We start from the raw sequence: 23,044 nt of genomic DNA, 5'->3' as shown, positions 1-23,044 counted from the left end.
TTTGAAGCATTCATGCATGGTGGAGGTATAATGTAGTTATAGAGTGATACAGTGTGAAAACAGGCCCTTCGGCGCAACTTGCCCACACCCGCCAACATGTCCCAGCTACGCCACCTACTTTTGGTCCGTACCTCCAAACCTGTCCTATCCATGTATCAGTCTAACTTTTTCTTAAATGTTGGGATGGTCCCTGCCTCAACTACCTCCTCTGGCAGCTTGTTCCATACACCCATCACCTTTTGTGTGGATAAAGTTACCCCTTAAAAAGTTCCCTCTTAAAAATACTTCATACAAAAAACATTGGAAATCATACTTCTACAATGCACTAAAACATGACTTTAATACATCAAATTTCAAAAAGTTCCTACCCTTGGAGGGGGGACCCCCTTCTTCCACACCCTCTCCCCACTCGGTTGCTCCACTCCCTCACTGGGTACCCCCAAGGCCAGTGATCAGTGATCGCACAGCCTCCCCCCTTTCAAAAACAATCCAATCCAATTTAAAGCATATATATTGTATTCAAGTGTAAGTTAAAAGACTCGCTGCAGTATGCACCATATTGCACAATTCCAATGGGAGGGGGACACCCTCCTCCCACCCACCCACCCACCCCCTTCTCCTCCCACCCACCCACCCCCCCCTCCTACCACCCCCCCTTCTCCCCCCCTTCTCCCCTTCCCCCCCCCCCCCCCCCACCCCCCCCACCTCCCCCCCCCCCCCCCCCCCCCGGTCGCTATGCTCCCTCGGGCTTGGTCTCTCGCAATTTCTCACTCCCAACTCTCACCCAATGTTGGCAGCCCTGCTCCAGGCTCATGGGAGCAGCAAACGTCAGATCAGCAGGATTGTGGATGTTAAAATGTTGGAGATATACACAAAGTGCTGGAGTAACTCAGCAGGTTAGGCAGCATCACTAGAGAAAATGGATAGGTGACATAGAAACATAGAAAATAGGTGCAAGAGTAGGCCATTCGGCCCTTTGAGCCGAATTCAATATGATCATGGCTGATCATCCAAAATCAGTACCTCATTCCGGTTTTTTCCCCATATCCCTTGATTCCCTTAGCACTAAGAGCTAAATCTTGAAAACATCCAGTAAATTGGCCTCCACTGCCTTCTGTGACAGAGAATTCCACAGATTCACAACTCTCTGGGTGAAAAAGTTTTTCTCTTCTCAGTCCTAAATGGCCTACCCCTTATTCATAAACTGTGAACCCTGGTTCTGGACTCTCCCAACATCGGGAACATTTTTCCTGCATCTACCCTGTCCAATCCTCTAAGAATTGTATATGATTCTATAAGATCCTCTCTCATCTAAATCCCAGCAAATACAAGCCCAGTCGACCCATTCTTTCATCATATGTCAGTCCCGCCATCCCAGGAATTAACCTGGTAAACCTACGCTGCACTCCCTCAATGGCAATAATGTCCTTCCTCAAATTAGGAGACCAAACTTGCATGCAATACTTCAGGTGCAGTCTCACTAGGGCCCTGTACAACTGCAGTAGGACCTTCTTGCTCTTAAACTCAAATCCTCTTGCAATGAAAGCGAATGATTAGCTTTCTTCACTGCCTGCTGTACCTGCATGCTTACTTTCAGTGACTGATGTACAAACACTCCCAGGTCTCATTGCACCTCCACTTCTCCTCATCTGATACCATTCAGATCTCTTCTTCTTGCGTATGGCGTGCACAGCCTAAAGTTGTAGGACAACTTGCTCTATTTGATCTTATTTGATTGTGCACGCCAGGTTGATTGCATTCGTCGAAACAGGGCGGGCCACGTGAAGGTTCCAATCTCCCACCTCACCATTAAGATAATAATCTGCCTTCCTGTTCTTGCCACCAAAGTGGATAACCTCACATTTATCCGCATTATACTTCATATGCCATACTTCTGCCCACTCCCCCAACCTATCCGAGTCACCATGCAACCTCATAGCATCCTCCTCGAGGTTCACACTGCCACGCAGCATTGTGTCATGCGCAAACTTAGAGATGTTACATTTAATTCCCTCGTCTAAATCGTTAATATATATTGCAAACAACAGGGGTCCCAGCAATGAGCCTTGCGGCACCCCACTAGTCACTGCCTGCCATTCTGAAAAGGATTAGTTAATTCCTATTCTTTGCTTCCTGTCTGCCAATCAGTTCTCTATCCATGTCAATACCCTAACCCCAATACCATGTGCTCTAATTTTGCACACTAATCTCTTATGTGGGACCTTGTCAAAGGCTTTTTGAAAGTCTAGATACACTACATCCACTGGCTCTCCCTTATCCATTCTACTTGTTACATCCTCAAAAAATTTCAAAAGATTAGTCAAGCATGATTTCCCCTTCATAAATACCTATAGAAACTTTTCCGTCAGTTTTTATATTTCCCACAAGCTTCCTCTCATGCTCTTTTTCCCCCTCTTAATTAACCCCTTTGTCCTCTGTTGCATTCTAAATGTTTCCGAGTCCTCTGATTTGCCGCTTCTTCTGGCCAATTTATATGCCTCTTCCTTAGCTTTAACATGATCCTTGACTTCCCTCATCAGACACAGTTGACCCGCCTTCCCCGTTTTATTTTTTTGCCAGACAGAGATGAACAATTTCTGGAGTTCATCCATGCGTTCTTTAAATCTTCATCATTGCATCTCCACCTTTAACACTTTAAGCACAATTTGCCAGACTATCCTAGCCAATTCCCATCTCAAACCTTCAAAATTTCCTTTATTCAAGTTCAGGACCCTAGGCTCTGAATTAACCATGTCATTCTCCATCCTAATACAGAATTCCATCATATTATGGTCACTGGTGCCCAAGGGGCCTTGCATAACAAGATCGCTAACTAATCCTTCCTCATTACACAATACCCAGCCTAGGATGACCTGCCCTCTAGTCGGTTCCTCTCCGTATTGGTTTAAAACTCATCCCGTATACATTCCAGGAAATCCTCTTCCTCAGCACTGTTACCAATTTGGTTGGCCCAATCTATATGTAGATTAAAGTTACCCATGATAACCACTGTACCTTTGCTACGCACATCCCTAATTTTCTGCTTGATGCTATCCCCAACATCCCTACGGCTGTTTGGGCTTCCTAACTGTTAGTTTCTGGTCGCGACCCTTCTTCAAACTCACAACCATTAATATATTGACCACCGACCGAACCATATAGATACAAATGGGAAAATGAAATAGGTCATCTTATCACGAAAGATATGTGGGACGAAAGTTTACAACAAATACATCAATGTTCATTAAATGCCAGACACACTTTAATACAATTCAAGGTCTTACATAGACTACACTTCTCTAAAATAAAACTAAATAAAATCTTCCCACAAATCTCTCCTATTTGTGATAAATGTCTACATTTAGAGGCTAATTTAACACATATGTTTGCAAACTGTATAAAACTTAAACATTTCTGGACTGATATTTTTGAAATAACTTCAGAAGTTATTAATACAAAACTGGACCCAGACACAAAATTAATAATACTTGGAATATCAGAACAAAGCTTAACACTCACAACAAACCAAAGAAATGTCCTCAATTACAGTATAATAACCGGAAAAAAATTAATATTAACATTTTGGAAAGGCCCTACAACCCCCACAATTAAAATTTGGATTACGGAAATGTCGGAGACCCTATACTTAGAAAGAATTAGACTTGTCTTAATGGACAAACAAGATATTTTCCATAAAATTTGGGCTCCATTCATTAACTATCTGAAGGGATAGATTGGCACAGCACGAGGACCCAGCTGAAACTTGAACTCAGGAATAGATGAAAAACTATACTTTATAACCTACGAACCTATCTCCATTGATGTATTACAGGTAACCCATTCCACCTCCCTTGTTTTTCTGTTGTGTTTTTTTTGCTTTCTTTTTTATTTGTAACTTTCTACCCTCTCTTTTTCTCGCTTTCTATAAAAAATAAAAACACTAGAAGCAGAAGTAATTGATAATGGAAAATTTTAATAATGTATGACTGATGTATATGAAAAGTTACAATATGTAACTACATTTTATAATATGTCTACTTCTAATAAATAAAAAAATAAATAAATAAATATATTGATGTTTGACTGGTAGCGGATATTTCTGCTGCAGCCTGTGATTCATAATGCCTCATGTATGCCCAGACTTGTATTGACATAGCTGTTGTTAACGTATCCCATGTACTGTGGCCATTCCTTCTAATGCTATTATGGATGGATGTGTCCATGAAATGGATTGAATCAAAAAGTTAATGAGCCATCTGCTACCACAGGTGGACATTAAAGACTCCCGACTTTCATGAGGAGTTATCAGGAGGAGATTAAGTTCATAAGATCATAAGTGATAGGAGCAAAATTAGGCAATTTGACCCATTCAGTCTACTCCGCCATTCAATCATGGCTGATCTATCTCTTTCTCCTAACCCCATTCTCCTGTCTTCTCCCATAATCCCTGACATCCATACTAATCAAGAATCTATCTGTGCCATTGCCTTGGTCTCCACAGCCTTCTGTGGTTATGTAGGTTTACATCGCTCACAAATAACCAGATTTCTGGAGTAACTCCACGGGTCAGACAGAACCTACGGAGAACATGGACAGACGCGTTTTGGGTCGGGACCTTCTCTAGCAACATTGCCTATCCGGATGCTGCCTGACCTGTTGAGTTAGTCCAGCACATTGTATCGTTTTTTTGTTACCCAGCTTCTGCAGTTTCTTATGTCAACTCTCGTCTTTATATCTCCCAGATTCAGTGTGGCAGCTTTGTCCTTCATGAATCAGACATTGTAGACTGTGGTGATGCTACCAAGCCATCTTTGGTGATGGGCATTGAAGGTCCCCCCTGAAGTACATTATATGTCCTTGCTAATTCTAGTGCTTCTTCTAAGTACTGTTCAATAAAGAGGAATCATGGTTCTTAAATTCAATGCTGAATTAGCATTTTTTAGTGGAAATATTAAACCATTATATATTTTCAGACTGCTTCATTGTTGGGTGTTTCTGATATTTCAATGCTGTTTTTTCACTTCAAACATTCAGCATTCAGCTTCCACATTTTAGGTGTCTGCTGAAATTATCCTAATACTGAATGATCCCTCATTCAAAATAGATACAAGTGCACACCGCTGAGACATGTTCAAAGACAATTTGGTTGAAGGATTGAATTCAATCAAGCAGGTACTTTGAAAAAATTCTCAGGGAAAATTCAACTTCAGCTATAGGAGGCCCACCAAATTATATTAGGGAATGAATGTAATCTAGAGATACAGGCACTCCTGGAGCTGACAGATAAAATTATGCAGAGTTAATGTAAGACAATGACAGTGTAATATTCTATCCATGAGTAAATAACAGCAAGCAATTGCAGCAGAAATAGTCCAACAGCAGAAATTGAAAAAATGTACCAACATAATTTTCTTGGTATAATGGGCTGGCATTAATAGATCAGAAATTAAATGATAGCCTGTCAAAATAAAGGCATTGTTTTGTGGATACACATTTTGAAATATATTCAGAAACTTCACATTTATAAAAGTGATGGAAACTATTACATACACTCACGACAAAATAATTAAATTGAGAGAGAGATAAATTACTAAAGAGAAATGTACGATCCCTGTTGGCATCGTAGATACAACACAATACAAATACACAGAGAATAATAAACTTGCATGTGGATAGCATCTTTCAGAAGGTCAGACAAAACCATGCAATATGATCAGGTACAATCCCCATGGCAGTGCAGGATGAAATTACTTCTAATTTCACAACTAATAATGTTCTTCAACAACGGTTCATAGAAACATAGAAACATTGAAAATAGGTGCAGGAGGTGGCCATTCGGCCCTTCGAGCCAGCACCGCCATTCATTGTGATCATGGCGGATCGTCCCCAATCAATAACCCGTGCCTGCCTTCTCCCCATATCCCTTGATTCCACTAGCCCCGTGGAATCAAGGGATATGGAATCAAGGGATAAGTTTGAGAGAACCATTCTTTTACCTCAAGCAAGGTAAGAAATTAGAGGAGCATCATATCCTTTATTTTCTCCTCCAAGCCATATATTGTCTCGGAGTAGAAGTACATGTTTGTAGGGTAATTGGCCTGGTAAAAAAATGTAAATTGTCCTTAGTGTACTTAGGATAGTAGTACAGGTGCACAACCTTTTATCCGAAGATCCAAATAACGAAAACCTCCGAATAGCTGACATTTTTTCGGTCCTTGAAGAAAGGTCCTTGAAAACGTTCACCGAGGGCGGCCCGCAGAGGTGACAGCGGAACCTCTGGTCGGTCCTCAAAGAAAGGGGAACTAAATCCCCATTCATAAAAGAGAAGGTGAGGGTATATTGCGCGGGAGGGTTAATAATTGACAATATGGTGCTGCCTGCCCGCTGAGTTAAAAAGTTCCCACGGTAGACTCACGATACACAGTGTATCGTGAGTCTTGCGTGGGAACTTTTTAACTCAGCGTGCAGGCTGCAGCAGATTGTCGCTCCCTTCAGTTTCACCCCACCTACACCCCTCTGCTTCCCGGCCATGTGTGTGACCCCTTCCCTCCCCTCTCCAGCTCCCCACCCATTGCACCGGTGTGGGGGCTTTGCACTGTCTTCACGTCGGCGATGCCAGCAGGTCAGTGCCAGTCACCGGAGACGTCAGGACCAACGGGACACCGACCCCCAGGCCCACTGCAAGCACGGAGATCCCAGAGACCCACAGCCAGCAGCAGCCCAGCCCCGTTCCAACTCCAGAGGAAAACTGCAAACTGGCCGGAGACGTCAGGACCACCAGAAGCCGTTCCCCGAGCTGCGCCCCCTCATCGGGACACCGACCCCCAGGCCCACTGCAAGCACGGAGATCCCAGAGACCCACAGCCAGCAGCAGCCCAGCCCCGTTCCAACTCCAGAGGAAAACTGCAAACTGGCTGGAGACGTCAGGACCACCAGAAGCCACTCCCCGATGGGCCGCTATGGCGACAAGTGGCAGTTCGCCCACAGCCCGAGCTGTGCCCCCTCATCGGGACACCGACCCACAGGCCCACTGCAAGCACGGAGATCCCAGATCAGCAACTCCAGTCCAGCCCCGTTCCAACTCCAGAGGAACACGCAGAAGCTGATGGTGTGCAAGGTACGTCTTGTTCTTGGGGTCGCGCAGCTCGGGCTGTGGGCGAACTGCCACTTGTCGCCGTAGCGGCCCATCGGGGAGCGGATTCCTCTGGAGTTGGAGGGGGAGGGGGGTATTGTGCTGTTTGATCGCCCCCTGCTATCCCAGGGACAGGGAGACACAGCGGCTTTTGAGACTGGTGGGCAATCACTTCCAAAGTTCTGCCCACACAGTCAGTACACCTCTCCTACACTGCATTTCATACAAACATTTATACTGCAAGAAAAAACTACATTGAAGACTCAAACTCGTGACCGAGTAACTGCCGGGATCAAGGCGCAAACTCGCGACCTAGCGGATATGAGCCGAGCACTCTACCACTGAGCCAGCCGTTAAAATCTACGCTAAAAAATTTCCATTCCGAAGGCCGACAAATTCCGAATTACGAAAAGTGTCTGGTCCCAAGGCTTTCGGATAAAAGGTTGTGCACCTGTAGTGTGCGGGGATTGCAGGTTGGCCTGGACTCATTGGGCCGAAGAGCATGTTTCTGCACTGTATCTCCAAAATAAACTAAAACTAAACATTCACTATTGAACTATTCCATCATTGAGTCAGGGGATGGTGAATTTGTGGCATTCATTGCCACAGATGGCTGTGGAGGACAAGTCAATGGATATTATCAAGGTGGAGATTGACAGATTCTTGATTAGTAAAGTGAGTAGTCGCCCAAAGAGTCGTATCTATTTCTAGTCGCCCCTGGAGTTTCAACATGTTGAAAATTTTCGGCGACCTGTTAAGACTATGACGGGTGCCGGCAGTCACCAAAAAAATTGCGTAAGTGGGACAGGCCCTTTAGGGTGTCAGGGGTTATGGGGAGAAGGCAGGAGAATGGGGATGAGAGGGAAAGATAGATCAGCCATGATTGAATGGCAGAGAAGACTTAATGGGCCGAATGGCCTAATTTTCCTCCTATAACTTATGAACTTATGAACTGCACATATACAAAACGATTGCAACAAAGAAGTATCAACTAGGTAATGCACCAAGTGCGATATAACTCTGCCTCATTCTAATCTGTGTGCATAATCAACCAGAAATACAACACTATAAATCAAATTACATGCACCTAGACTGTGATAACAGTACTGTTAAACAATAGTTTTATTTTTCATCACAATTGAATGCAGTTTGTCTAAAAGATTTCTCAGCCACACTCCAGTCATTTCCACTCGCACCCCCTCCACCCCCAACCCTATATTCTGAGAACAAATAACCAACAAATTAAAACACATAGAAACTTCAGGTACATATCATTAAAAAAAATCCCCTCAAATTAGTTTTATAGGCTTTAGAATTTAAATCCTGGCTGACGTGAAGTTATTGAAATTCAATTCGGAAAGAAGTCTAACAGTAATTGAAGAGTAAAATTCAATCTAACTCCAATTGACACTTCGATTTGATGGAGGCTTAAATCCTGCTGAAGATTCAGTGGAAGAGAAAATGCCAAACACCCATAGTTAAAGAGGGGAAGAAATTTACATACAAAGTATATCAAGCCCTTTTACTGAATTCTCATCCAAAGACAGCTGTGCTATTCTTTTAATTCACTGCGACATTTATTCCTGCAGAGAATAAAAAATGTCAAATGAGTCACTGCTAACATATTTGCAGTGCTTTTCTTGCTTTGAATTAGGAGCTGAAGCACACTTACAAATGATACAGTGATCTGCAATGAGAGAAAGTAATGACCGACAGTAAATGTCTTCACCATAATATCTGATATTTTGGTTGATGAAGTACTATGAGAGGTTGATTATGATGCATATCAACTGCTACCTTATCAAGGATCTGAACCCACTTCAATTCACCTACGGACACCATAGATCATTGAGGGATGCGATCTCACTGGCTTTCCACTCTGCAAGGATAGTAAGAACAGGTCTGTAAGGTTGTGTCATCGACTACTACTCGATGTTCAACACCATCATCCCCTCAAAACGATATCAAACTTAGGGAACCTGGTCCCTGCTCATCCCTAGGCAACTGCATTCTTGACTTCAATAGACAATAGACAATAGACAATAGGTGCAGGTGTAGGCCATTTGGCCCTTCGAGCCAGCACCCCCATTCAATGTGATCATGGCTGATCATCCCCAATCAGTACCCCGTTCCTGCCTTCTCCCCATATCCCCTGACTCTGCTATTTTTAAGAGCCCTATCTAGCTCTCTCTTGAATGCATCCAGAGAACCCGCCTACACTGCCCTCTGAGGCAGAGAATTCCACAGACTCACCACTCTCTGTGAGAAAAAGTGTTTCCTCGTCACCGTTCTAAATGGCTTACTCCTTATTCTTAAACTGTGGCCCCTGGTTCTGGACTCCCCCAACATCGGGAACATGTTTCCTGCATCTAGCGTGTCCAAACACTTAACAAGACCAATCTTATATGTTTCAATGAGAACCCCTCACATCCTTCTAAACTCCAGAGTGTACAAGCCCAGCTGCTCCATTCTCTCAGCATATGACAGTCCCGCCATCCCGGGAATTAACCTTGTAAACCTACGCTGCACTCCCTCAATAGCAAGAATGTCCTTCCTCAAATTAGGGGACCAAAACTGCACACAATATTCCAGGTGTGGTCTCACTAGGGCTCTGTACAACTGCAGAAGGACCTCTTTGCTCCTATATTTGATTCTTCTTGTTATAAAGGCCAACATGCCATTCGCTTTCTTCACTGCCTGCTGTACCTGCATGCTTACTTTCATATACTGATGTACAAGGACCCCCAGATCCCGTTGTACTTCCCCTTTTCCCAACTTGATGCCATTTAGATAGTAATCTGCCTTCCTGTTTTTGCTACCAAAGTGGATAACCTCACATTTATCCACATTAAACTTCATCTGCCATGCATCGTCCCACTCCCCCAACCTGTCCAAGTCACCCTGCATTCTCATAGCATCCTCCTCACAGTTCACACTGCCACCCAGCTTTGTGTCATCTGCAAATTTGCTAATGTTACTTTGAATCCCATCATCCAAATCATTGATGTATATTGTAAATAGCTGCGGTCCCAGCACCGAGCCTTGCGGTACCCCACTAGTCACTGCCTGCCATTCTGAAAGGAACTCGTTAATCCCTACTCTTTGTTTCCTGTCTGCCAACCACTTCTCTATCCATGTCAGCACTCTACCCCCAATACCATGTGCCCTAATTTTGCACACTAATCTCCTATGTGGGACCTTATCAAATGCTTTCTGAAAGTCCAGGTACACTACATCCACTGGCTCTCCCTTGTCCATTTTCCTAGTTACATCTTCAAAAAATTCCAGAAGATTAGTCAAGCATGATTTCCCCTTCGTAAATCCATGCTGACTCAGACCGATCCTGTTACTGCTATCCAAATGTGCGGCTATTTCATCTTTTATAATTGACTCCAGCATCCTCCCCACCACCGATGTCAGGCTAACTGGTCTATAATTCCCTGTTTTCTCTCTCCCGCCTTTCTTAAAAAGTGGGATAACATTAGCTACCCTCCAATCCACAGGAACCAATACTGACTTCCTCATCTGCAGACCACAATCAGTGGGAAGTGGCAATAACACTTCCTCAACAATCATCAACATGGGAGCTCATTCTGTGCTTATTTTCCTGTTCTACTCATTCTATAGACATGAATTTGTAGCCAGACACAGTTCCAAAGCCATCTTTTAATTTGCTTATAATACAATCGTTTTTCTGTGAATAATGAGTAATGATGTGTCAAAGTATGGGAGGAAGACAGAAAATATGATTGAATGTTGCCAGAACAACATTTTGCTTTCAACGTTAGCAAGACCAAGGAGTTAAAAGTTGAGGATCCATGAATCTTCCTTCATCGAAGGGTAAACAGTGGATAGAATCAACAGCTTCAAGTTCCTCGGCCTAAACATTGATGCAATCAGAAAGCGAGCTCATTGATGCCTCTACTTCCCTGGAAAATTGAGGAGATTCAGAATGTCAATAAATATTCTCTTGAACTTCTATGGGTACCCAGTTAAAAGCACATTGACTGGTTTCATCATGGCCTGTTTCAGCAATTCAAACGTCCAAGAATAAAGGAGATTGCAGAGAGTGGTCCGCACTGGTCCATCATTGGTCCTCACCACCACACTATCAGGATGCGCTGTCTTGAACAGGCAACCCATCTCAACAAAACCCACATGACCTTAGGCATGCACTCATATCACTCTCATATCACTCTCATATCACTCCTACCATCATGAAGAAGGAGTCTGAAAAGCATGACCACCAGGTTCATGACTAGCTTCTTCCCAACGACCACCGTGTAGTTGAAGACTACACAACAGTAACCTCAACTATGAATTTCTATGGACTTTCTGGTTGCAGGAAAGTTCTATGTTTTTTTTACTAGTATTGTGGTTACTATTTTATTGTTATTTTTTGTTTATTATGTATTATCTGTGTGTATTGCATTTACAGGCCTGTTATTCCGCTGCAAGTAAGAATTTCATTGTTCCATTGTCAGCGCCTTCCTGGCTGGAAGGCGCTCCCGTGTGGGCGGCCCGGTGCGGGGCTGAGACGCTCCCGTGTGGGCGGCCCGGTGCGGGGCGGAGACGGTGCTCTGGTGGCTGAGGCGGTGTTCTAGCGGCGGCGACCTGAATCCGGGGCTCGGCCGTGGGCCAGTGGACGACATCGTCGGGAGCTCGCGGGTCACAGGTTGATGCCTGTTTTCCGGAGCTCCCAAGGCAGCAGCTGCATCCGCTGGACTGGAGGGCGGCAGCTTCGACCACCCCCGGGCTGCGGAGCTTGAGCCGCGGGACTGACTTACCATCGCCCGGTGGGGTATCGCCTCAGCGCAGAGGGAGAAGGCAAGGCAAGGCAACTTTATTTATATAGCACATTTCATACACGAGGCAGACTCAAAGTGCTTCACATAAAAACATGTCATACAATAAAATGAAATAATAAAATGAAATAAAATAGAAGAACTAAAAGAAAAGAAAAGGAAAATTAAAAATGCATTATAAAAAGTGCAAAAGTTAAAAGTTCAATGTAATTAAGATTTAGCTGAAAGCTAAAGTAAACATAAAAGTTTTCAGTCTTTTTTTAAAAGTGGTCAAAGTTGAGGCAAGTCTTAAATATTCAGGAAGTTTATTCCAGCTATTTGTTGCATAGTAACTAAATCCTGCTTTCCCATGTTTTGTATTTACTCTGGGAATCACTAACAGATTGGTTTCAGAAGATCTTAGTGGTCTAGAAGGCTTATATAGTGGAAGCATGTCAGTGATATACTTTGATCCTAAACCATGTAGTGATTTATAGGTGAGCAGCAGGATTTTAAAATCAATTCTCTGACATACAGGGAGCCAATGTAAGGATTTAAGAATTGGTGTAATGTGTTCAAATTTTTTGGTCTTTGTTAGAACTCTAGCAAGAGCGTTCTGAACAAGCTGTAGCTGCCTGACAGTTTTTTTCGGAAGACCTGCAAGGAGACCATTACAATAATCTAGCCTACTATTAATAAAGGCATGTACAAGTTTTTCTAAGTCTTGGGCTGACATGAGTCCTCTTAATCTTGCTACGTTTTTGAGGTGATAGTAGGCCGATTTCGTTACTGATTTGATGTGACTGTCGAAATTTAAATCTGAATCCATAATGACCCCAAGATTTCTGGCTTTGTTTGAAGTTTTCAGGGACAGAGAGTGAAGGTGTTGGGTTACTTTAAGCCTTTCTTTTTTAGCACCAAAAACAATTATCTCCGTTTTGTCCTTATTTAGTTGGAGGAAATTTTGGCACATCCAGTCTTTGACTTGCTCAATGCACTGGCACAGCAGATCTATGGGGCGATAGTCATTTGGTGATAGCGTTACATAGATTTGAGTGTCATCGGCATAGCAGTGGTGGTCAATATTATTATTTCGCATGATTTGCCCTAGTGGGAGCATGTAGATGTTGAATAAAGAGGGCCCTAAGATCGAACCTTGCGGGACTCCACACTGGTGTTGGTTGGTTCTGATACAAAGTTGCCAATGGAAACAAAATAGTTCCTATCTTGTAGATATGACCTGAACCAACTTAAGACTGTGCCTGAGAGCCCCATCCATTTTTCCAACCTGTCCAAAAATATTGAGTGATCAACAGTGTCGAATGCAGCACTGAGGTCTAATAGCATTAATATTGAAGCTTTGCCAGTCTGTGTTAAGACGGATGTCATTTACAACTTTAATAAGGGCGGTCTCGGTGCTATGAAGAGGTCGAAATCCTGACTGGAAATTGTCGTAGCAGCCAGTTGAAGCCAGGAAGTGATTAAGTTGCTGGAGGACAACTTTCTCAATGATTTTACTTATGAAAGACAGGTTTGATATTGGTCTATAGTTGTTAATAATAGAGGCATCTAGGCTCCGCATTTTTAAAAGAGGTTTAATAACTGCAGTTTTCAAGGCTTTTGGGAAATTGCCTGATTGAAGAGAGCTGTTAACTATTTGCAGTATGTCTATTGCTAGGCAGTCAAAAACATTCTTAAAGAAGTTGGTAGGTAAAGCATCAAGGCAGCAGGTGGATGGCCTTAGTTGTGTCACCATTTCCACAAGAGTTTTAGAGTATGACATTAAAGCATGTCATCATTGCCACGTTACTTTTGCCTAAACAGGGTGGTGATCCAACATTTTTGTTTGAAGCGGTGATATTGATGGCACGTCTGATGCCTTCAATTTTATCTGTATAAAATAATGCAAACTCATTGCATTTCTGCGTGGAATGGAGTTCAGGTGGTATTTGTGTTGGGGGGTTGGTCAGTCTGTCAACAGTTGCAAATAGGATTTTTGCCTTATTAGTGTTGTTGTTAATGATATTGGAGAAAAATGTTTCTCTAGCACTTTTTAAGTCTAAATTGTAGGCACGGAGGCTCTCTTTATAGATGTCATGGTGAATATGAAGTTTTGTTTTCCGCCAGATGCGCTCAGCTTTCCGGCATTCTCTTTTCTGGGCTGTTACAAAAACAGCTTTTCTCCAGGGTGCCTTTTGCTTACCAGAAATCGTTTTAACCGTAACAGGTGCAATGACATCTATAACTTTCACAATTTTGGAGTCAAAGTTATCTACAAGATCATCAGCAGAACATGGGTTTAGAGGTGGTAACAAGGAGGTGGCATTTTTAAAGAGTACATTAGAATGTTCATTTATATACCGTTTTTTGACAGTATTTGATTTTGTCTGTATGTCGGGAATAAAAGATATATTAAAGAAAACACCGAAGTGGTCAGACAATGAAGGATCAGTCACGAAAATATCAGAAACATTGAGACCCTTTGTGATAATCAAGTCCAGGGTGTGCCTCTTACAATGAGTAGCCTCTTTCACATGTTGAGACAGGTCAAATGTGTCTAAAATAGTAAAACATTCTTTTGCACCCTTGTCATTCAAATCATCAGTATGAAAATTAAAATCACCAGTTATAACTAGACAGTCAAAGTCAGTGGAGATGCTAGACAATAATTCTGTAAAGTCATCGAAAAAATTAGCATAATATTTAGGAGGCCCGTAAATAATTAATAGGAGAACTCTGGGGGAACATTTCAATACAGCACAAAGGTATTTGAATGATGGAAAATCACCAAGTGACATCTGTTTCCCCTGAAATACATTTTTAAATATAGCAGCAACCCCTCCACCTCTTTTTCCAAATCTACATACATCAAAAAAGTTATAGTTGGGAGGAGCTGTCTCGATCAGAATGGTTGCACTGTTATTTTGTTCTAGCCATGTTTCAGTTAAAAACATAAAATCCAGTTTATAGGTGGTAATAAAATCGTTGACTAAAAATGATTTGTTATTAAGAGACCTAACATTAAGCAGACCCATCCTGATGGTATTATTGATAGGCTTTATGGTTGGTTTTGGTTTGGAGGTAATAGGTATTAGGTTTGTTAGGTTAGCAGTGTGTCTAAGTTTCCCTTTGTTTACTCTCTTAGTAGTCACAACAGGAATGCAGAGGGTGCCATAGTTTGACGTAGGCGACCTTGGGTTCAGCTGATTATGCGGAACTTCCTTCGTAATGTGTCTACGGCTGAACCCTTTCTTGTCTCAGTAATATTCAGAAGAGGAGGGAAGAGACAGTAACCCTAAGACTTTTGCCTCTATCACAGTGAGGAGGTGCTTGGTGAACTCACTGTGGTGGATGTTAATTTGTGTTTATTGTGTGTTGTTTATTATTACATGTATGACTGCAGGCAACGACATTTCGTTCAGATCGAAAGGTCTGAATGACAAATAAAGGATTCAATTCAATTCAATTAAACACTCTTGACTTAACTCTTGACTCTTAACTCTTGACGATTGATGTTCCTATTGAGTGGAACACCAAAACAACAGATATATAGATTAAATCGTCAGATAATGTGCTCAATTATTTCTGATCAACTTAATACAGTGAACTTGGGTTAAACAAAACCATTAGAATAATTAGAGATTTTATGGCAAATTTGCATTGGGAGATACAATTAGAAATATTCATTGGTGAGGAATGCTTAACATTTTCCAGTGTGTTCCTAAGTGTGGTAATATTTCAGGCAGATTGATTAACAATGCATTAATGGGCCAGATGGCTGTACAATAGAATTAATTTGTGGAGCACTCATTCAGAAATGTATCAGAAGTTTAATGTTCCAACTTGCCACAAAAAAAACCAAGTGGCCAATAAATGTACAAACTATGCAAAAAGACAGAGAGAGGGATGAATTTGTTGAGTTTAACCATGATTTCTCTCTCTAACCACCATGTTGTTGACTATACACTAGCCTACAATATTCACAATGTACTCATGAATAAAGGTTCCACATTTCTGACTTCTAAAACCAGAGTCTTTTGAAGATGTGACCGAAATGGCTGATGAGGGCAGAGCTGTAGAGGTTATATATATGGATTCCAGCAAAGCATTCAACAAGGTTCCGCATGGTAGGCTGCTCTGGAAGGTTAGATCGCATGGGATCCAAGGAGAGATAGCTGAATGTATAGAAAATGGACTTTATGGAAGGAAGCAGAGGGTGATGGTGAAAGATTGTTTGTCAGACTGGAGGCCTGTGACTAGTGGTGTGCCTCAGGGTTTGGTACTGGGCCCATTACTGTTTGTCATCTATATCAATGATTTGGATGAGAAGGTATGTGCTATGATTAGCAATGTAGCAGATGAGACAAAAGTGGGTGGTATTGTAGATAGTGAAGATGGTTGTCAAAAATTGCAGCAGGATCGTGATCCTTTGGGCAGGTGGGTTGATGGAATTCAATGCGGAGAAATGAAGATGTTGCATTTTGGGAAGTCCTTCTTTAATTTTAATCCAATTGTTTCCACCTCATCTGTATAGGAACTTTGCAGCCAGGAGACTTGACAAAATTGGCTCCTGTTTCATCCCAGACCAGCTTACCTTAAGAGACAAGTTACAATTTCTTGGGCACTTTCAATAATTACCCTGAAGATATTGCAGATAGAAGAATCCAATGATGGGCGGAATGAGTGGAGGAGTTGGACTAACTGAAATACTCTTCAAAAGAGCTGTTGATGCACCAATGGACCGGACAAGCTCCTGGTGTCCTGTTGTGTTCAATGATTTTAACTTCAAAAGTCCTTTGAACTTTTTTTCATTTATTAATTTGTTAGAAACTCCTTTAATTCCTATACACTAAGTTTTGGTCATGATGTGCAAAATTGATAGGAAAGGAACTCACGATACCCAAAAAATTTATACCAACAGGTTGTTTGACTACTCTGATTATTTTTTAATTTATTTCCTTGTTCCACTGCTCTTTACTTATTTATTATAATATAAAAGGTCACTTGCCAATTAGGTTCATGCTGGTTCACAGCAGTGGAAACCAATGCCTCTTCTATTTTTGCTGTAGTTTATTCTCTTTCATATGCTCATCTATTCTCCTTCTATGTGTTTGCCACTTACCTGGTTCAATGGCTCAATGGTACTTTATTGTTATATTTACCGAAGTACAGTGACATTTGTGTTTACATACAGTTCAATGACAATCCTACCATATGTAAGGCAAATTGCATTACTAAGCACAAGATGCCAAGGACCCAGCATGGGGGAACCGCCATGCAGGAGGGGGGGAAGAGCAAAGGGGGAAATGATTGGGGGGGGAGGGATCTGTAACTTTGTCAGTGCCCTTTATGGGTGACTACTTGCATACCTTGGGTATGCAAGCTAAGAATGTAACTGTGACTTGCCACATATGACAATAAAGTATTCAATTCAATTCAAGAGTATAAGACAGGAGACCACACTGGGTTTGTACATCCTGGTCAGTACCCGTGGGATATGGGGAGAAAGCAGGTACGGGGTACTGCTTTTGGATGATCAGCCATGATCCTATTTAATCCTGCACCTATTTTCAATATCGGTGGATGGAATGGCCTACTCCTGCACCTATTTTCTATGTTTCTATGTTTCTGTGTTTACATAAGGGTCACTACTTTTCAGGTGCCATCTTGTACCCTTCAAGAAAGTAATTAAAAAAAAAATGTTAGTGTTAACTTGACCATAAAGGGTCATCATCCTGGTGGCGGCTGGGGTTGAAGTTATTTTGGTTGCCTTGGCGAGGCGATGTGTTGGTGTCCATTACCGCTGCTCCGCCGCTCTGTGCCGTTCCGTGTTCATTCCATGCACTCGGTCACATGGAGTGGCACCAGGCTGTTTCAGGGCCTCCTGCGGCCCATTCCACCGACACAACCGTTTCAACTACTCGACATTGGCCCATAATCGCGCCATCCCTCACCTCTGATAGCCATCACTCCGTGCCCCGAGGCACCTTACACGGTGGATCCAGAGTGTCTCCAAGTGCCTCCGAGGGCGGGGAGATAAGCCTCCAACCCACTCACCAGCATCGTTCTTTTCTTTCATCCACCGCCACTACCGCCACCTTCTTGAATGGATGCTCCGCATTCATGAAGGGGTAATAACCTTGTGTAAGTTGCCTCTTACCAAAGGGCAGCTTACACTAAGACGGCACGTGACGCAGCGGTAGAATTGCTGCCTTACAGTGCTTGCAGCGCAGACACCCGGGTTCAATCCCGACTACGGGTGCTGTCTGTACGGCGTTAGTACGTTCTCCCTGCGACGTTCTCCGAGATCTTCGGTTTCCTCCCACACTCCTACAGGTTTATAGGTTAATTGGTTTGGGTTTGTATAATTGGTATAAGTATAAATTATCCCTAGTGTTGGTAGACTTGTGTTAATGTGCAGGGATCGCTGGTCGGTGTGGACTCAGTGGGCGGAATGGCCTGTATCCACGCTATATCTCTCAACGAAAGTAAATGTAACTAGCTTATTAACACAGCAGCATGATGTGGAAGTATGTGAACCAGAGCATTCAGCTGAGATCTGTATAGATAACAGGACAATGTGCAAACTCCCCACAGTTGACACCTGAGGTCAGGATTAAACACGGGTTACTAGGCCACAGCACTGACTGCCAACACTCTCACTGCTCCTTCAATCAACACCAATCACATATCTCCATTTACTGTTACATTTGCTCAGGACTTCTAAATTCTGTATTTCAAATCATATTTACATACAACAAGTGTGCCATTTACCTATCAATTGTTTAACTAATTTTGATCCTTTATTCAGAAGATAGATACAAAATGTCGGAGTAACTCAGCGGGGCAGGCAGCATCTCTGCAGTGAAGGAATGGGTGATGTTTCAGGTCGAGACCCTTCTTCAGACAAGTCAGGGGAAGGAAATGAGATATATAGATATATAGATGATGATGTGTGGAGAGATACAGAACAAATGAATGAAAGATATGCAAAAAGTAACAATGATAAAGAAAGCAGGCCATTGTCATCCTTTATTCATATTGGCCCTTCTAATATATCACACCATTGCCACATAGCAAGCACAGCCTATTGTTTACCACTCATATCTGATGCATGATTATCTTCAATCCATACACAAGCAGATGGGTCATGCACATACACTGGAAATAAATCGTTCAACATCTTCAACGCTACTGATCTGTAAGTGCATGAGAAGATACCATTATTTGATATCAGTTAATATTATTGTCATAAATCTTTGTCACAGACATTTCAAGTTGCTTTCTTGTAGAGTGCACTTTTCCAGCTGATAATTTGAAAGCAGTAGTTACTAATGCCAGTAATTACCATGATCTGTAAAATCTTAAATCAGCCTATTCTTGGTCCATTCTGTTTTAATCACACCAGTTATATGAGAATATTAACAACTAATGCCCCTGTCCCACTCTACGAGGTAATTCAAGAGTTCTCCCGAGTTTCCCCTGATTCGAACTCGGAGAATTACGGTAATGGCCGTTCGTAGGTACTCGGGGCTCTCGTGGAAATGTTTCACACTGTTTAAAAAAGTTCACGAGTTTACCACGTTTCCAGAGTACCTGCCATTAGCGTTAGGAGCCACTAAGAGACGTTTCGAGCTCCGACGTACCCGGTAAGTGCATTCTACGTACTTACCACGAGTTTGATTTTTTTTTTAAATTGGGGAGAGCTCTTGAATTACCTCGTACAGTGGGACAGGGGCTTAATGCACATTTGAAAATATTTACCAACCAATTAACATTTGAAATGTCCATCCACCCTGGAGGACTGGATACTGAAATAAAAGTGAACTGAAATATTAATCTCATCAGTGATGGTTAAATTGACTAACTTTGCACAGTAGATTGCAAGCGGTTGTCGGTTTTCCAAACCTGATAAGACACCGTGGCGTTCTTCCATCACGCCACCTCAGTGACAGGACACTTCCACAGCAGTACTCCAACTCATTAACAATGCCATAACTGATTTGTGAAATCAAGAACCAGGAGGCACAGGTTTAAGGTGAGAGGGGAAAGATTTAAAAGGAACCTGAGGGGCAACTTTTTCACACACAGGGTGGTGGGTGTATGGAATGAGCTGCCAGAGGAGGTAGTTGATACAGGTACAATCACAATATTTAAAAGCCATTTGGACAGGTAGTTGGATAGGAAAGGTTTAGATGGATCTGGGCCAAACACAACTACTGTAGATGAGGCATCTTGGTCGGCATGGGCAAGTTGGTCCGAAGGGCCTATTTCCAAGCTGTATGACTCTAATACTCTCTGACTCTATATCTGAATTTTAACCGGTTCACCGATGAATACTGTACATCTAACAGAAGGACACTAGGGCAACAATAGAGCTCTTCTTCAAAATAGAGCAATGGGTCCTACTTCATACACCCATGAGGATAGGAGGAACTACTGTCTAATGTCTCATCCAAATAGCAGGGCCTGTAGTTCAACAACAACAACAACAACAATACAATTTATTGTCATTTGAGCCCCAGTGAGACTCAAACGAAATTTTGTTTCCACAGCCATACAAACAAAAACAATGTCCTACAGACATACACACAATTAAGTTCACACAAACATCCATCACAGTGAACCCACTGTGATGGAAGGCAAAAGTATTTTCTCTCCCCTGCTCTCCATGTCTCTCCCGATGTCCAAGCCCCAGGCGGGTGATGATAAGTCCCACGGCCATTTTAGGCCGTGCCGGGCGATTTACGGCCCCGCTCCCGGTCTAGAAGTCTCGAAGTTGGAGCCCCCGGCGGGCGCTGGAATGTCCCACGGCCACGAAGCCGTGCCGGGTGATGTATGACCCCGCTCCGGGTCATTCCAAACCCCGCGACACGGGCTGGAGAAGTCGCGTTGCAGGAGCTCCGGGAAGCGGCCTCTCTCTCCACCCGGACCCGCGAGCTCCCGATGTCCCGACAGTCCACCGGACCTGCGGCTGCGTTGCTGGAGCCTCCGAGCCCCAGGAGTCGAGTCGCAGCAGCGAGTCACCACCGCTGCCCACGCTCCGAGGCCGGCCAGCCCCACGATGGTGAGTAGTCCGCAGATCGGCAGTCTCCCGAGCCCCCGGGTCGTTCAGGTTGGAGGCCGCTCCACGGTGCTAGGCCCCAACGACAACGGAGACCCGACAGGGAAAAGGTCGGGTCTCCTGGACAGGGAAGAGATTCTAAACGGTTTCCCCCTCCCCCCCCCCCGCCCCCCACATATACACATTTAAAAACCAGTATTTAAAAAACACCAAACACTACATTTAACTAGACAAAAAAATAAAAAAAGACAGACAGGCTGTAGGAGCCGCTGCAACGAGTCGCGCCGCCACAAAGTCCGCCACAAATGATCAGAGTCCATTCTCAATACTGTGGGAATGTCAGCCTGAACTTGGACCATCTGAGGGTGGCACAGTGGCACAGTGGTGGAGTTGCTGCCTTCGAATGCCACAGATCGAGCCTGGGTTTGATCTTGACCACGGGTGCTGTCTGTATGTAGTTTGTACATTGTTCCTATCACCTCGTGGGTTTTCTCCAGGTGCTTCGGTTTCCTCCTACACTCCAAATATGTACAGGTTTGTAGTTTGGCTTCTGTAAAACTAAATTGCAAAATTGTCCCTAGTGTATAGGATAGTGTCAGTGTCGGTGATCGCTGGTCGACGTGTACCCAGTGGGCAGAAGGGCCTGTTTCCACCCTGTACCTCTAAAGTGTAAAGTATTACCAGTGGAGCCACAATGTTGTAACAGGAGAGTCCTGGCTTGCTTTCTTTCATATCTATTCAGATCTCCTGACATGGTAGAGGGAATAAAACCGTGTCCCATTCAGAAATGTTGGACCATTCTCTGAGAGTTTGCACATGGTGATGTCCTGTAAAAGAGCCGACTACTGAAAGCTTGTTGATGTGAAACGCTCTGTGCTGCTTAACCTGCTGAGTCTTTTCATCAGATTCTGAGCACACCTCTAATTCCCAGCATTGGCAGTATTTTCTTTCTGTGGGGATGTGTTCAAGTTGAATGGATGCAAACTACTGGAGGAGACGGTGCACTTTGTTGATGAACTTATTAGATGGCACTTCAGTGTAAGTCACTACATTGAATTCTGGAAGAAAACACTGGATATAGCCTCCCAAGTAAGTAGTTACACTGATTTAAACATTGTTGCATTAGCTGCCTACCTCTAAAGGACATTCAAAGGCAATCATGGGGTTGATGGCTCAGCTTATTACAGATAGTAAGAGCCCCATTTGGGATAATTTGTGCTGACTCCTTCAGCACATTCACTAATGCCCGTTGGCAGAATAACACCAACAATGTGAGATGGAATCTGTTGTGTCTTTGCATCTGAAATAAAGAAATAAAGAATCACATGATGGGGTTCTGTCAATAAACTGTCATACTGCATAAACAAGTCTCTGAGTAAAATGATTCTGAAGCAATTGGCCGCTTTGATGCCACAAAGATAAGCACTTCTTTAAGAGGGCAAGTGGATGAGTAATATTCTGAGAGGATGGGTGTTATTTTGTGCAACAAAAGACTGCCAGGAATATTAATGAAAATATGGGGGAGGACCAACTCTGTTTGTGTCCACACCGGCCTCCACGCAGTTGTTGAACCAAGAAAACCCTGAGTCCTGCACTGTCAGTGGCCTCCCGCTTTCACCCTGCAGAGATAGCAGAGTGCACCTGTGAAACCAAACAAATACATTTGTCGGTTGTGGACACATGCAACTGCAGGTTGAATCTTGAGCAAAACACAAAGTACTAGAGGAACTCAGCGGGTCAGGCAGCATCTGTGGAGGGAATGGATAAGCGATGTTCCAGATTGGGACCCTTCTTCAGCGGTTTGCGGTAGGGTGGAGAAAGCTGGAAAAGAAAGATAGGGGCAAGAAAATATAGAAACAAAGAACTGCAGACGCTGGTTTATACCAAAGATAGACACAAAATGCTGGAGTAACTCAGCGGGTCAGGCAGCATCTCTGGAGGAAAAGGACGTTTCAGGTCAGGACCCTTCTTCAGATTAAAAAGTTAAGTTTCAGCTGTATAAAACTGGTTGCCCCATTTACAAGAAGGATGTGGAGGCTTTGTTGAGTGTGCAAAAGTGGTTCA

The sequence above is a fragment of the Amblyraja radiata genome, chromosome 1, assembly GCF_010909765.2.
Source record: "Amblyraja radiata isolate CabotCenter1 chromosome 1, sAmbRad1.1.pri, whole genome shotgun sequence".
In the NCBI taxonomy this organism is placed as follows: Eukaryota; Metazoa; Chordata; class Chondrichthyes; order Rajiformes; family Rajidae; genus Amblyraja; species Amblyraja radiata.
The sequence above is the reverse complement of the archived record's forward strand: the minus strand, read 5'-3'. Positions refer to the sequence as shown.